General features: G+C 40.7%; 2 pseudogenes across 2 annotated transcripts; one reads left to right on the top strand and one right to left on the bottom strand.

Moving 5' to 3' along the window:
• Nucleotides 1–4,523: 4,523 nt before the first annotated feature.
• Nucleotides 4,524–5,048, bottom strand: LOC307100878 (large ribosomal subunit protein uL22-like; annotated as a pseudogene). Its single transcript has one exon. The product of its transcript is annotated as a large ribosomal subunit protein uL22-like (transcript).
• Nucleotides 5,049–10,063: 5,015 nt separating this feature from the next.
• On the top strand, nt 10,064–10,552 carry LOC307101129 (large ribosomal subunit protein uL23-like; annotated as a pseudogene). Its single transcript has one exon. The product of its transcript is annotated as a large ribosomal subunit protein uL23-like (transcript).
• The last annotated feature ends 5,383 nt before the right edge of the window (nt 10,553–15,935 follow it).

Below are 15,935 nucleotides of genomic sequence, written 5' to 3'. Positions count from 1 at the left end.
TGGCACTGCCAAACCTAGATTTACCTTCTGATTTGGCCGTCAGCCCTGACAGTGTAGGCTGGCACCTTAGGAAATAAGAAATACCATTCTGCTGATGTGTGGGAAGTGTTGAAGGGGTTGGCTGAAGTATAACTGTCTGGGTCTCCTAGAAGGTCAGGTGAAATTTGGACTGAAATAAATGGTGGTGGAATTAGGAAAGAGAGTCCTAAGATGTCTTTAATTGTGTAGTGTGGGTGAAATGGAATGTTGCCCAGATCGGTTGAGATTCTTGATGGGTTATTAGATCCTGTTTCATGGAGAAATAGTAACTGCATAATTACTAGGGCTGAGATGACAAATAGGAGGATAAAGTAAAAATCAAAGAATCTGGAGGGAGTAGCTTTATTAGCTGACAGTCCCCTCAGATTCAGTTGAGGAAGCTGGTACTGTTGCACTTCAGAAGGATGCTTGTCCCCATGGTAGAATATACCCTCGGAACACTGTGGCATCATTGTGAGTAACAAAATGATTCCACTATTTCATGTTCTAGAAAGGTAAAAGAACCATAGGATAGGCCTTGTCCTGCATGAATAAACTAGCAGATACAAAATATAGATGCTCCATTGGTCTGTAAATAGAAAATAATTTATCCATAATTTACATCTCAGGTTACAATGAAAAGGCAGCTATTGTGTCTGTTGTATAGTGTATGTCTAGGAGTAGTCCTGTTAGAATTTTAAAAATTAAGCAGATTCCTAAGAAAGAGCCAAAATTTCATCATAGTGAGAGATAGGGTAGGGCAAAAGTAGTTTTACAGTTGTGAGTATGTGAAACACAGTTTATTCTTATAACATTATTTATTAATTATTGTATTATTTTCCATACGAACAATTGTAAACTTACTGTATTTGATGGGGTTTATAAATCTATGAATTGTTGATAATTTGATTAGTGGATGAGATTTTCAGATGTTGGTCATCAATGGTCTCAGAGTTGAAATGGAATGATGATTTTTCATGTCATTGGCCATGGTTATATTTCATGTGAGAATAACGACTTGTGTTTAACTATTGTTTCTGAGGTAGTTTTGTAGGTTTTTCTTAAAAACTTTCACCTATTTATGGCGTTCTAGGGTTGATTGTAAGTGGTGGAATTGGTTGTGGTATTGCGATGAATTTTGGTGGATCTTTTTAGGTTTAATAGTTTTTAAGTTTACTTGGGGGGATGGTTATACAATGGCCATGGCTACTGAGTGATATCCTGAGGTCTTATTTTCTGCTATAACTGTCGTGAGGATGTTTCTTTTGGGATTGTTGGTGAAGGCTATAATAGTTTTATACATTTTGAAAATGATGAGGTAGAAAATGTGTTTAAGTTTAATGGATTAGGAGGTTGAATAATTTATGGTCTAGAAATTCTGGTGGGGTTTTTTTGCTTGTTTTGTTTGATTTTTAGTGAGGAGGTTATCAGCATCACTGCATTAAATAACTACAGGACTTGCCTAGTTTATTATTCTTTTATGGTTATACCATGACTGACTAGAAGTCAATTGTCCTATTTAATACTAGAAGAATAAGGTCGTCTTTAATTGATAGAGACATATAGGAATAGTCAAATTACATCTACAAAATATCAGTATTAGGTGCTAAATGATGGTTAGATGTAAAATGGAATTTTGGTTGATGGGGAAAGCAGACAATGAGAAAAGTGGAGCTGATTATTCTGTGCAATCCATGGAAGCCTGTGGCTATGGAGAATGTTGAGCCATAGACTCCATCTGAAATTGTAAATGATGTTTCACAATATTCTGAGGCTTGAGGTAATGTGAAATAAATTCCCGGAGAAAGTGCAATGAATAGGGCTTTAAGTAGCTTCGATTTCCTTCCATTACTGTTGTGAGCTCAGGTGCTGGAGACTCTGGAAGCGAACAGACTGCAGTATTAAGAAGGAGATTGAGAGGGTGAATGCCTAATGTGGGTATTGAGGCTAGGCTTGAATGGTAAAGAACTCAGAGTAAACTGGGGAAAAAGAAGACTTCTGAAATAATAAATAGGAGTATCACATATCAGAGTCCTTGTTGGGCAGTTGGTGTATTGTGACCTTAACATGTGCTTTCTCAAATATGTGTCATCATCATTGGTATATGTTCAGTCCATTCGTTAATAATAAGGGCTATAATTTAACTCAACAATAGGGATGTTGAGTTAAAAGGGAATCATAGGACCAAACCAGATGTCATGAGTAGGGCCCAGAGGGCTACTGCATGGACAGGTCCAGCTTCTGGGGTGGCTGCCAGTCCCAGGAAACAGCCCTGAAGAACATGTGCTGGCTCCATGAATGCCTGGGAAGCCAGGAACAGACATGGGAAGGGCATGGCCACTTAGAGGCAGGGCACAGAGGTCCAGACCTTAGACTCCAAAATCAGCATGGGTTTGAATCCTGGATCTACCATTGACCAAGTGTGTGATCTTGGGCAAGTTTCTTAGCCTCTCTGAGCTTCATCTGAAAAGGGGGTTGTTGTGACAATTGTAAAACGTCCTGGTAAACTGCTTAACATTTTACTCCTTAACTGGATCACAGTGTGTGTTCAATAAGTGCTGGTTTGGGTTATTATTCAGTGGAAGGAAATTCACTAATCATACCCCTTTATCTGACCCCTCAAAGCTCAGGGCTGATGGACTGGAAACAGAATTGTGAAACAGTCACCCTAACCCCATGAATTCCTCCTCTTTCCAGCCTATTTGTCATTACAAATACTTTTTTTTGGTCACTTAGAGACACAAACTTTCTCTTGATGATCTAATTTCTGTAAAATGCAAGGTTAAATTCTAAATATAAGGAGCCAGGTGAAGGAAGTTACTAGAAAATGCTATGCCTTCTCTCCTAAAAATAGTCTTGGTTATCTGGAAGAATTTCTAACTATTGCCTTCTCAATCTGCAGCTCTCTCATTGTGTCCTCTGAACAAGAACTAATTTCATTCCAACAAAACCAGTGTGGCATGTGGAACATCTGATAACCTACCTCTGCTCGCCTCCCACATGCTCCTGTGGGAATCGACCTGGCCCGCTCCCCGGTCTTCTCCTAGGAGGGCGAGATGTGTTGTGTCCTGTAAAGCCATGTATGCTGGAAAGTTCCCTGGGTGCAGAGGATAAAGGGACTTGGGAGGAGGGAGGATGCAGGAGAAATTTTATGGGCGTGGTGGACATTTTTTGGAGAGCAGTTCCAAGGGAGGCACCAGCAGAAACAGCTCCGAGGCCAGAATGACAGTGCACATTTTTGTAAAGCACAGAAGGCTTATACCGGGGTTCAGCAAATGAAGCTTCACTAGAGAATAACAATATAAAGTGCCGCTGAGGGTTTGGATGGGAAATATGGACAGGAATGCACCTGGGAGGGTTTTGGTGGAGCCCAGGAAGTCAGTAAGAGGCTAGAGAGCGGAGGCATGAAGACTCTAGGGTCCCTGCTTCGTGCTGGAGCCAGCCTGGGGTCAGGAAGTGAGTCACCAGAGGCACCTGGGCTAGTGGGCAGGGCACCTCTAAAGTGAGAGCCCTGGCTTTCACTGCCAGGGATGCCTTATTCAATAACTGCTTGCTGAGTGAGCCCATGGGCGAGTCATCTGAAAGGTGGGCAAGCCCAACTCTGGCAGGGCTCTGTCCACCAGGAGCCAAGATGTCCGCAGCTCAGTCATGGGCTTTTCGGTGCTTCTGTGAGATTAGGTTGAACTTCTCCCTCCCTCATCTGTCTCCTAAGGAAACCAAGAGAATTATCTGGTTCATCTTTCCAAAGCTATTTGTAGGCCCTCTACAGAATGCACGAGAGCTTACTGTACTAGTGATAGTGTATTTTGAATTGACATGTCTATTTTCTCTTGAAAACTTTGGGCAGGCTAATTGATGGATGATGGAGTGGATTTTCTTACCGTATAGTTTAACTTTCACTTATGTGTCTCCAAAGACATATAATGTGAACACTGCACACAGGATCTTAATCAGAATCACTTACTCACTGTGTTGTTAGTTGTTTTATTATTGAGTTGCGGGAGTTCTTGATATGTTCTAAGTATAAGTCCTTTGTCATATACCCAATATATAGCTTACCTATTATCTTTTCCAATGGCGTTTTTTGATGAGTAGCACATTTTATAAAGTTCAATTTATCAATTGGCTAGTGTTCTTTGTGTCTCATCTAAGTAATTTTTGCCTATTCTAAGGTTGAAAAGATATTCTCCTATGCATAATTCTATAAGCTTTATAGTCTTGGCTTTTTCATTTAGGTGTACAATTCATAATTAACTTGGGAGTACGGTATGAAGTAGCATCAACATTTATTTTGTCTATGTGGACATCCAGTTGTTTAGCACCATTGGTTGAAAAAGCTTTCCTTTCCACACTGAATTGCTTGGGCAGTTGTAGTGAATACAAATTGAGCATGTAATTTGGGGTCTGTTTTTAGACTATATTTTATTCCATTGCTGTATAAACATATCCTTCTGCCAATATCATGCTTTTTTTTTTCTTTTATTAGCATTTATTTTATGTTGCATTTACTCCCAGGCCATACGTTTTGGTTTCCTCGGTTTCTTCTGGGATACCTTTTTCTTCTGTGAAACCTCCTCTTCTGGTTTTGGAACCGCCTGCTCTTTCTCAGGAAGGATCCTCGCAGTGTGGCAGGGAGAGCTCATGTGGTTTAATCCACCCAGGAGCTCTCTAAGTTCTGCACCGCAACTTGGGAGCTTTGTTCACCTGGATGCGCTCAGTGATCAGAGAATCTACATCTAAACCCTTACGTTCAGTATTGCTCTCTGCATTTTTAAGCATGTGCAGCAAAATTCTTTTTGGGCTACTGATCTTGTGTCCAGCCCTTCTCTTTGGTCTGGGCACAGCTACCAACTCCATCACTGTAATGACAGAATGACACACATTGCTTCTGTAAAGTGACTTCCTTATGGTATGCATACCCTTGATGGCCTGGGCAGTTTCACTGTGTTCTTAGAATGAACATGAAGATTTGAACCTCCTGATTTGCATGATTTTGTGGGATTTTCTGAGTCAAGTGAATAACAAACCATTTTCAGAGGTTACCTCAGGCCATTTTTGGGAAGAGACCATGCTTTCTTAATTAATGTACCATTATAGTTATTCTTGAAATCTTGTTCAGAATTATTATTACTTTATAGTTTATGGCTAATTTACAGTAAAATTTTAGTCTTGTTCAAAATTGTTTGGCTATTCTAAGTCCTTTGTGCTTTTTTTAAAATAATTTTTAGAGTGAGCTTACAAATTTCTACAATGAAAGCCTTCTTGGATTTGTATGGGATTGCATTGAATCTATAGATCAATGTGGGGGAGAAATGAAGTCATAACAGTATTGCCTTTCAGTCTATCTACATGTTGTATGTTTCTATTTATTTGGATTTTCTTTAATTTCTCTCAGAAATATATGTATTTTTAAATGTAAAGGTCTTGAACATATTTGTTAAATTTATCTCTACATATTATATGTTTATATGCAATAGTAGTGTGGCTTTATTAAATTTCATTTTCTAACTGTTTATTGTTAAAATATAAAAATACATCTAATTTTTGTATATTAACTTTGTGTCTTACAACCTTACTAAATTCGCTTATTATTCCTAGCAACTTTTTGGAGGGTGGGGGCGGAGATTCCTTGGGATTTTCTATGTATGCAATCATGTCAACTGTGAATAAAGAGATTTTTACTACTTTCTTTACACTCTTACACCTTCCCTTATTGTACTGTCTAGGCCTTTCAGTACTATATTGAAAAGTGGTGTGAGTGGAAATCCTTACCTGATCCCCTGTTTTAGGGGAAAACATTCAATTTTGCACCATTAATATGGTTTTAGCCTAAGTGTTTCAAAGATGTCTTTTATTAGATTCTCATGGGCTGGACAGCATTCCCCCACTTCCATTCTCATGTTGAAGCCCTAACCCCCAGGACCTCAGAATCTGACTGTATTTGGACATTGGATCTTTACAGAGGTAATTCAGCTAAAAGGAGGTTATAAGAGTGGACCCTAATTCAATATGACTGGTGTTTTTACAAGAAGAGTAAATTAGGTCATAGGCATAGAGTGAAGATCCTGTGAGGACACACAGAGAAGGTGGCCTCTGCAAGCTAAGGAGAGAGGCCTTAGGAAACCAACCCTGCTGACACCTTCCTCTTGGACTTCCCGCCTCAGGCACTGTGAGATGAATGCTGTCACTTCAGCTGCCCATCTGTGGTGCTTTGTGATGGTGGTCCCAGAAAGTTAATGCAATTGAGGACTGACTCATTCCTAGTTTTCTCAGATTATGTGTGTTTCTTAAATTATAAACAGGTGCTGATTTTTGTCACTTTTTTTGGCTTCTACTGAAATGACATTTCTCTGTATTTTGTTAATGAGGTGAATGGCATTAATTAATTATTAAAATAATAACCCAACCTTGCATTCCTGGGATAAACCCCAATTGGTCATGATATGTAGTCCTTTTACATATTGCTGAGTTTGATTGGCTAATATTTTATCAAGGATTTTTGTGTTTCTGTTTAGGAGGAATATTGGTCTGTATTTATTTATTTATAGTGAAATTGTTATATGGTTTTGATATCAGGGTGTATCATTCAAGGTTGAATCAGAGAAACAGAACCAATAGGAGCTATATTAAGAAATTTAGTGCCAGGAATATGTGACTGTGGGGGCAGATGAGGCAAGTGTGAAATCCATAAGGCTGCAGGTAGGGAGGCTGGAACTCTGGGCATGAGCTAAGGCTGCTTCCACTGGTGAGATTTCTGCTTCAAGGAAGCAAAGACTCTGCTCTTCAGGCCTTTAAACTTATTGAGCCCACTCACCCAGAGTATCTAGCATTATCTCTCTTGCTTTAAGTAAACTGGTTCTGGACTTTGACCACATTTACAAAATGACTGACCAGCCAACTTTGTGTAGCCAGACAAGTCATCACAGTGTCATGCTGCTTCATTAAGTGAATTGGAAAGCATTTCCTCTTTCTATATATTTTTAAAAAATATAACTCATAGCCCAGCTGGCATGGCTCAGTGGTTGAGCATTGACCTATGAACCAAGAGGTCATGGTTCGAGTCCCAGTTAGGGCACATGCCAAGGTTTCGGGCTCAATCCCCATTGGGGGGCATGCAGGAGGCAGACAATCAATGATTCTCTCTCATCATTGATGTTTCTATTTCTCTCTCCCTCTCTATTCTTCTCTGGTATCAATAAAAAATATTTTTTAAAAATAACTCATATACCATAACATACATCGTTTTTAAATGTACAATTTTGTGGTTTACTAAAGATTTACACACAATTGTATAACATCACCACTACCTAATTCCAGAACATATTCCCCACCCCAAAAAGAAAGTGTGCCTCCTCCATACTTCCTTCCCCACTGTGGGAGTGTTCCCTGCAGTAAAAGGACGATGGAAAAGTTCTGGGGTTGAGTGGTGGTATTGGCTACACAACATTTAGAATGGAGTTAATGCCACTGGATTATACTCTTAAAGTGGTAAGTTTTAGGGTATGTATATTTTACCACAATAAGAAAATAATAAATGCAATAAAGGGTGCTTCATTCCTTATTTTATAGATGAAGGACACAAAGTACAGATATCAAGGAACTTGCTCAGAGTTGCTCTAGGGAGAGGCAAAATTAGAATCTCACACAAAGTGAGCTCAATTTGATATATTGTCTTTTTCCAAGACATTTACTGGGGCAATGTTTTAATAGCATTAAGTTGTGGGAACAACTTAAGTGCCTGGTGTGGTTCAGTTGTAGATAACCCAGTCAATATGATGTAAAGCCATTAAGATTACATTTCTCAAGACTTTTTTAAGGCATGGTTAAATTATTTTCAATTTATTTATACACTAGAGGCCCGGTGCATGAAATTCGTGCACGGGGGTGGGGGGGTGTCCCTCAGGCCAGCCTGCACCCTCTCCAATCTGCGACCCCTCGAGGGATGTCCAACTGGCTGTTTAGGCCCGATCCCACTGGGCAGTCAGACATCCCTCTCACAATCCAGGACTGCTGGCTCCCAACTGCTCGCCTGCCTGCCTTCCTGATTGCCCCTAACTGCTTCTGCCTGCCAGCCTGATCACCCCCTAACCACTCCCATGTGAGCCTGATTGATGTCTAACTGCTCCCCTGCCAGCCTGTTTGCCCCCAACTTCCCTCCTCTGCCAGCCTGGTCACCCCTAACTGCCCTCCCCTGCAGGGTTGATCGCCTCCAACTGCCCTCCCTTGCAGGCCTGGTCCCTCTCAACTGCCCTCCCTTGCTTGCCTGGTGCCTCCCAACTGCCCTCCCCTGCTGGCCATCTTGTGGTGGCCATCTTGTGTCCACATGGGGGCAGGATCTTTGACCACATGGGGGCAGACATATTGTGTGTTGGAGTGATTGTCAATCTGCATATTACTCTTTTATTAGATAGGATAGAGGCCTGGTGCATGGGTGGGGGCCAGCTGGTTTGCCCTGAAGGGTGTTCAGATCAGGGTGGGGGTTCCCTTGGGGTGTGGGGCAGCCTGAGCGAGGGGCCTGTGGTGGTTTGCAGGCCAGCCACGGCCCCTGGCGACCCAAGCGGAGGCCCTGGTATCTGGAATTTATTTACCTTCTACAATTGAAACTTTGTATCCTGGAGCAGAGCCAAGCCTCCTGCTCGCTCCGTGGCCGGCAGCCATTTCTGTTTGGATTTGTTTACCTTCTATAATTGAAACTTTGTAGCCTTGAGTGGAGGCCTGGGCCCGCCAGAGTGTGTGGAAAGCTTGGCTTCCTCTGTTGCCGGAGAAACCCAAGCCTCCCTTCTGGTAGCCATATTGGTTGGGGTTAATTTGCATACTCGCCCTGATTGGCTGGTGGGTGTGGCTTGGCTGGTGGGTGTGGCTTGGCTGGTGGGTGTGGCTTGGCTGGTGGGCGTGGCTTATGTAGTGGAGTGATGGCTAATTTGCATATTACTCTTTTATTAGAGAGGATCACATGGAAAATTGGCATATACAAAAATAAGTTTACATTAAGACCACAGTTTTATGTTTTAAAATTTCACACATGTATAGTTTAAGTATGTTTAAGCATAAATATAAGGGATTATATCCAAATTATAATGAGGCTATTTTGGGATTATAAAACTTGAAGTGATTTTTTTCATACTTTTCCTAGTTTCTGTATTAGTTACCTAATTACTGAATAACAAATTATCCCCAATCTTAGTAACTTAAAAATTACACAATATGTATTCTCTCTCACAGTTTCTGGGAGAATCTGGGAGCAGCTTGACTGGATAGTTGTGGCTTGTGATTTCTCATTATGATGAGTCAGGTGTTTGCATAGGCTGCAGTCATTTGAAGGTTTAACTAGGTTTTCAGGATCTGCTTCCAATGTGTCCCATTCACATGGTCGGCAAATGGGTTCCCCTCCACAATAATCCTTGAGTGTCTTTACAACATGGCATCTGACTGCTACCCCCCGAGACCAAGGGGGAAGCTACGATGCCTTTTATGACCTAGCCTCAGATGTCACACACAGTCACTTCCACAATACTCTGTTAGACACACAAATGAATCCTGATTCATGAGAGCAGACCACACAAGGAATGAATTCCAGGAGGTGAGTATCACCTTGGAGGTTGGCTACCAGGTTTCAAACTTTCTAAATGAACTATGAGGGAAAATGGAGTATTGTGATTAGAGGGGTAGATTCTGGGGCAGACTGCCTAGTTCAAATCCTAGTTCATCCACATATAATGGTTTCATCAAATATCAAAATGTATGTAATCCTGAGTTGATACTTAACCAATATGTGTTACACCCTCTTCATTTATTAGTGAGAATGAAAATAGTAACCAGCTCACAGAAATATTGTGAGCATTCAATGATCTGATATATGCGAGCATACCATCTGGTCCATAATAAGTGCTATAAAAGCCTTAGCTATTATTATTTTTATTTTATTTTAAAGTCATAAAACTGATTAAGTGGAATAATTATTTAACAGTGATATAGTATGATTCCAGTCATATAAAAATCTATATATGTATTTAAAAAGTTCTTTTTTTTTTTTTTTTTTACGAAGATGGCACCGAAAGCTAAGAAGGAAGCCCTTGCCCCTCCCAAAGCTGAAGCCAAAGCAAAGGCTTTGAAGGCAAAGAAATCAGCGCTGAAAGGCATCCACAGCCACACAAAAAAGAAGATCCGCACGCCACCCACCTTCCGACAGCCAAAGACACTGAGGCTCCGGAGGCACCCTAAATATCCTCGGAAGAGCACACCCAGGAGAAACAAGCTTGACCACTGTGCCATCATCTAATTCCCCCTGACTGCCGAGTCAGCCATGGAGAAGATAGAAGACAATAATACACTGGTGTTCATTGTGGATGTCAAGGCCAACAAACACCAGATCAAACAGGCTGTGAAGAAACTCTATGACATTGATGTGACCAAGGTCAACACCCTGATCAGGCTTGATGGTGAGAAGAAGGCATATGTTCGACTGGCTCCTGACTATGATGCTTTGGATGTTGCCAACAAATTAGAATCATCTAAACTGAGTCGAGCTGCCTAATTCTAAATATAAAAATTTTACACTGTAAAAATAAAAATAAAAATAAAAAGTTAATTATTTTGTTAATGTCATTGGTCTCTGGGTCATGGTATTATAGGGTGTGACTTTTAATTTTTTTTTCTTTCTATTTTTATGGTATGCATGTTTTTGGTTGAGAGCCTTATTTGTTTTATAATCAGAAAAAAATAAATTACTTCATAAACACTCACTGTGTAACAGCAAATACTCAACTGTTGCATTTGTTTACATCAACAAACATGGAGACTAGCTATGTTGAAAGTGATCTAGTCAAAATGTAAATACTAGTTCCCTTTATCTCAAACTTAAAAGGAAAACCTCAAAGCCAATATCAGGAAAAAAAGGCAAGCTTTATCTCCTTTGACTACATTTTTTCCCCATCAAGGTGAGTGTGGGCAACCCTGAACTTGGTTATAATGCCACAATTTCAGCAAACATTCAGGATACACAACAGTGTGTGGAGTACTGTGGTAGGCACTGGAAGGGAATGAGTCTTGATGTTTATTGTGATACTTATTAGAAGAAAGAGATTTGAAGCTGTGATGCTTGTGATTCTCTGTGCCTTTAATTTACTGAATCAACCCGGAAGAAATTGTTTCACTTCCCCAAAGCTGCTTTCACACTGTAGCTAGCCACCCACCCATTCAGCAAAGCCACACATATGAACCAAGTTTAAAGAATTTCCTCACTACAAACGTGGTAGAAACTATGTGGCCCAAATGGTCTGGATCAGATCCCACCCAGCTCCTCAAACAAATGCTGATTCCAGCAAATATGGATTCCAGATGGGGGGTTATTCTCACATATATGATTTCCCTTTTAATATTTTTATTGATTTTTGAGAAAGAGGAGCGGAGTGAAAGAGAGAGAGAGAGAGAAACTAATATCAATGTGAGAGAGAAACATCAATTGGTTGTCTCTCATACACACCCCAACCAGGGATCAACCTCCAACCTGGATATGTGCCCTGATTGGGAATCGAACCTATAACCTTTTGGTGTATGAGATAATGTTCCAACCAACTGAGCCACCTCATCTGGTTAAGGCCCTTTTTATTTTTGACTTTATAATTATCAGGAACAAGATTCCTCTTTATTTCTAAAACAAATCCAGTCGGTCAAATATTTACCTTTACTTTATCTCTTAGAATTATGATAATTTTACAGAAAAATTCTAAATACGATACAGAGTTTCCATATGTCCTGCAGGCAGTTTTTATTAATGCTAGCATCTTTAATTGCCACAGTACATTTGTCAAAACTAAGAAATTAACATTAGTCCAATTACCATCAACTGAACTCCAGACTTATTTGTGTAGTAGGCAGTTAGATAGACATAAGCAGAGTAGGAACTCTACATAGGTCAGGTGCAGAGGGTCACAGGGGTGGAGAGCCCCAGGTGCCTAGCAATAGGCAAAGCTACAAGCCCTTGCATGACCACTCCCTTAAGTATTAACCCCTGAAGATGATATCTAGTCTTCAGCTGTATTTCTGCTCCGGGCCCAGAAAAACAGCAAAACCAGATGGAGCAACACCATGGCTGACATCAGGACCAGCTTCAATGACTAATGACTTCCTGCCTTGGCACTGACCAATCAGTGGAGACCACAATCTGGAGGAGATACACCTAGAAAGCTAATAAATATTCTATTGAGGTACTCCCTTGAGACCTCCAGATAAAAGCCTTAGGACAGAGGACCCAGTAAAGCTCTCTCTAAGGAGCACACACATGCCTTTTTCCACCCCTTTCCTCACCCCCTTGTCTCTCTCTTTCTCCCATGCTTCAAGGGCCCTTCTTTTGCCTCTGTAACTAATTTCCTGAGCCCATTCCTTCTACAATTCACTTCTTCGACCTCTGTGACTTTCTAAATAAACTTTATCTTATAGTTTGAGTCTTGGCTCTGAATTCTTTCCTAGCTAGAACTCAAGTGCCAAGGCTGCTGAATAGAGGTCTGGTCTGACTCCACAGCCTAAAACTTGGTGCCATTTCACCACCAACAACTGCATTTTACCAATTTTTTTCACTAATGTGCTTTTTCTGTTCCAGGGTCTTATTTGGGATCCCACATTGTACTTACTATAGTCATCATGTCCCTCAGTCTTCTCCAATCTTTGACAGTTTCTTAGTCTTTCCTTGTTTATCATGAACTTGACAGCTTTGAAGAGTGCTGGCCAGATATTTTGTCGAATGTTCCTTAATTTGGGTTTGTCTGATGTTTTCTTTGGTTAAACTATGGTATGGATTTGAAGAAGACCCAGAGGTAAAGTGCCTGAGAAGAAATTCATTTTTTAAAGACTTCTCAATGTCTTTAATGCTAATATATGAATTCTCAAGAGGAAAAGCTATTTCTTACAGAACAAATTTCAAGGAAAATATATCAAAAGTTAATTTTCTTATGTATCCTCTATTTCTCCTGTATGTTTCTACCCATTATATTTGCTATCAGATATCTGAGTTTGTTCTCAACACTTTAAATCTGCGCAGCAATAAATGGTCTTGGCTTTTTCTTTTTCTTTTTCTTTTTCTTTTTTTTAATATATATTTTATTGATTACTGAGAGGAAGGGAGAGGGAGAGAGAGATGATAGAAACATCAATGATGAGAGAGAATCATTGATTGGCTGCATCCTGCATGCCCCCTACTGGGGATCGAGCCAGAAACCCAGGTATGTGCCTTCGAATGGAATGGAATTGGGACCTTTCAGTCCGCAGGCCGATGCTCTATCCACTGAGCCAAACCAGCTAGGGCTTGGCTTTTTCTTTCAATGGTCTTGTCACACCCCACGCTGGGCTAGTTGCAGTGGGAGAGCTGAAGTCACAAAGTCGTTAACACAGGTCCTTACTTTCAAACTCACTTTTAGTTGGAGAGACAGGGTGTTGCAAAATGATCTAAACCAACTTGGTTTCACGGTCATCAGGTCCTTCTTGGTGAATGGCAGTGGCTTCCAGTGATCAGAGATGCATGGAGGAATACAGATGCCTCCTGCCCAACCACCTCCCTACCAGGTGGTATGTAATAATGACAGCAAGTCTTAGGCCACATTCTGAAATGTGAACTGACTTTTGTTTGCAAGCAAGTACAAACACCATGCTCTCTGTTCTTTCAGACATTCCAACAAACACCTTGCATGAAAGCTTGACCAGAGGCAAATGTGACTGTGTTCTGACAATAGATCAACTCAATCATACCAAATGGTAGAAGACTCCAGTAAGTGAAAAACCCAGGATTGAGTGGGGTTTAGACCTCAGGTTCTTTCTATTCTGCCCAAGAGAGGACATGCATGGCTGTCTAAGTCTTTCTGGTCCATTGTACAAGTCTAGCTTGATCACTGCTCATTCTTTAAATGGAAGCTAGCCTACATCCCTTACCCAAGGAACAAGTCCTCTGGTAGAGAATTAAGTAAGGATGTTTGAAGTAGTGCAGCCCCCTCTAGACTGTTGAGACTTGCCAGGGTTTTTAAAAGGTTCACTAATCACTCTTAATGTATAAGTTCCTCATTAAGATATTTCAACTGCTAATTAAGAGCTTCAGGTTGTGGATTAAAATTAATTTACACACATATTATACAGTTAGAGACAAAAGTTGAAGTAATTATAATATAGTGTGATAAGAACAGATAAAGGTATGTATGAGGCACTCTGAGAGCCCACATATGGAGCTGGGCTGAGTAAGGGTAGGGTTCATAGTAAGGGGGTTAGAGAAGCTTCCAGAGAAGGCGATCTTAACCAGAGCTCCGAAAAATGACTGGATATTCATCAGGGAGGCCAAGGTGAGAAAGGGATTCCAGGTGGAGGGAGGTGGCAGGAAAGAGCCCAGAGGGTCGTAGGCTTGGGATAGGCATGGCATGGGAATCACAGAGGAGAGGGTGGCAGTAATGGAGGTGGGAAAGGTAAGGGAGTGCAAGTCTTAACGTTCACCCCAGACTGAGAAGTGTGGATTTGATCCTATGGGTAACAGGAAACCACTTAGAGGGTTTCATTATTTTTTTAATGCTCATCCTCCCACCCTCTCCCCTTTGGTAACTATCAGTTTGTTCTCTGTATCTATGGGTCTGTTTCTGTTTGTTCATTTGTGTGCTTCTTAAAAATTCCACTGATGAGTAAAGTCATATGGCATTTGTCTTTCTGTCTGACTTATTTCACTTGGCACAATACTCTCAATGACCATCCATGTTGTCACAAATGGTAGGATTTCTTTCTTTTTTATGCCTGTACAATATACTATTATGTATATGTATCACATCTCTATCCAATCATGTATTGATGGACATCTAGGTTGTTTCCATATCTTGGCTATTGTAGATAATGCTGCAATGAACATAGGAGTACATATATCTTTTCAAATTAGTGTTTTTGCATTAGAAAATTTTAAGTAGGATGTAAACTACCTGATCAGATTTCTATTTTCCAGGGGTATCTCTAGCAGCACACAGAGGGAAGGTGGGAGGGAGAAGGAACTGGAATCAGAGTGGCCAGTTAGAACTTAGGGTAATGGTTCTGGCAAGAGACAGTGGACAACAGTGTTTGTGAGGGAGCTACTAGTATAATAAAATTATCTTATTGAACACTTACTCTGAGCCAGGTTCTACGCTAAGCAAATTCCATATATTAATTCATTTCATCCTCATAACCTTACAAGGTTGGTACTGTTATCATCTCCATTTTAGAAATAGAGGCCCAGATAAGTTTGTCAAATACCAGACACCCAATTATATTTGTGTTTCATATAAACGAGGAGTATTTTTAGTATAAATATCTTATACTTTGCACATACTTTTTTATATTTAGTATAAATATGCAATACTTTTTGGAATTTGGCATCCTAGGCCCAGAAAGCTGAAGTGAGCTGCTCAAGGTGTGTTAGCCGCCAAATTGCAGCGCCAGAATTGGAATTGGGGCAGGCTGCTGAGAGCTGAGCTGGGCTCCATGGTGCCTCCACTAAGCCACCTGCACAGGTAAAGCAGGGCGGGATCTCCACCCACCCATGGGAACCTTGCCCAAGCAGTTGGTTAATCACCAGGGAGCCCTTCCTTCGCCCTTTAATCTTCCTGTTCTCTGAGGGCCTATTTCTTAGAAGAGGACGCAAAATTCCCTTAAGCCTTAAGTCTTAATGCTTAGAACAAAACGGATGCCCTGTGACTAAGTAACTACCTCTCCCAACTTTCACTGCCTGGAGGGATCTGAAGGCATGTAAGGATTTCCATTTCCCTCAGCAAATGAGCGCTATAATTAGGAGCTTACTCAACTTGATCTTCACACAATGTGCACTCACTGCTCTGCTTTCCTGTTGCTACCAGCCTGGGATATAAAACATAATTAAACAGAAATGTTTAACAGATTTAATAAGGTTTCACCTGAGGCACAAA

Source organism: Cnephaeus nilssonii (genome assembly GCF_951640355.1).
Source record: "Cnephaeus nilssonii genome assembly, chromosome: 6".
NCBI classification, from domain to species: Eukaryota; Metazoa; Chordata; class Mammalia; order Chiroptera; family Vespertilionidae; genus Cnephaeus; species Cnephaeus nilssonii.
This window is presented reverse-complemented; position numbering and strand designations above follow the sequence as displayed.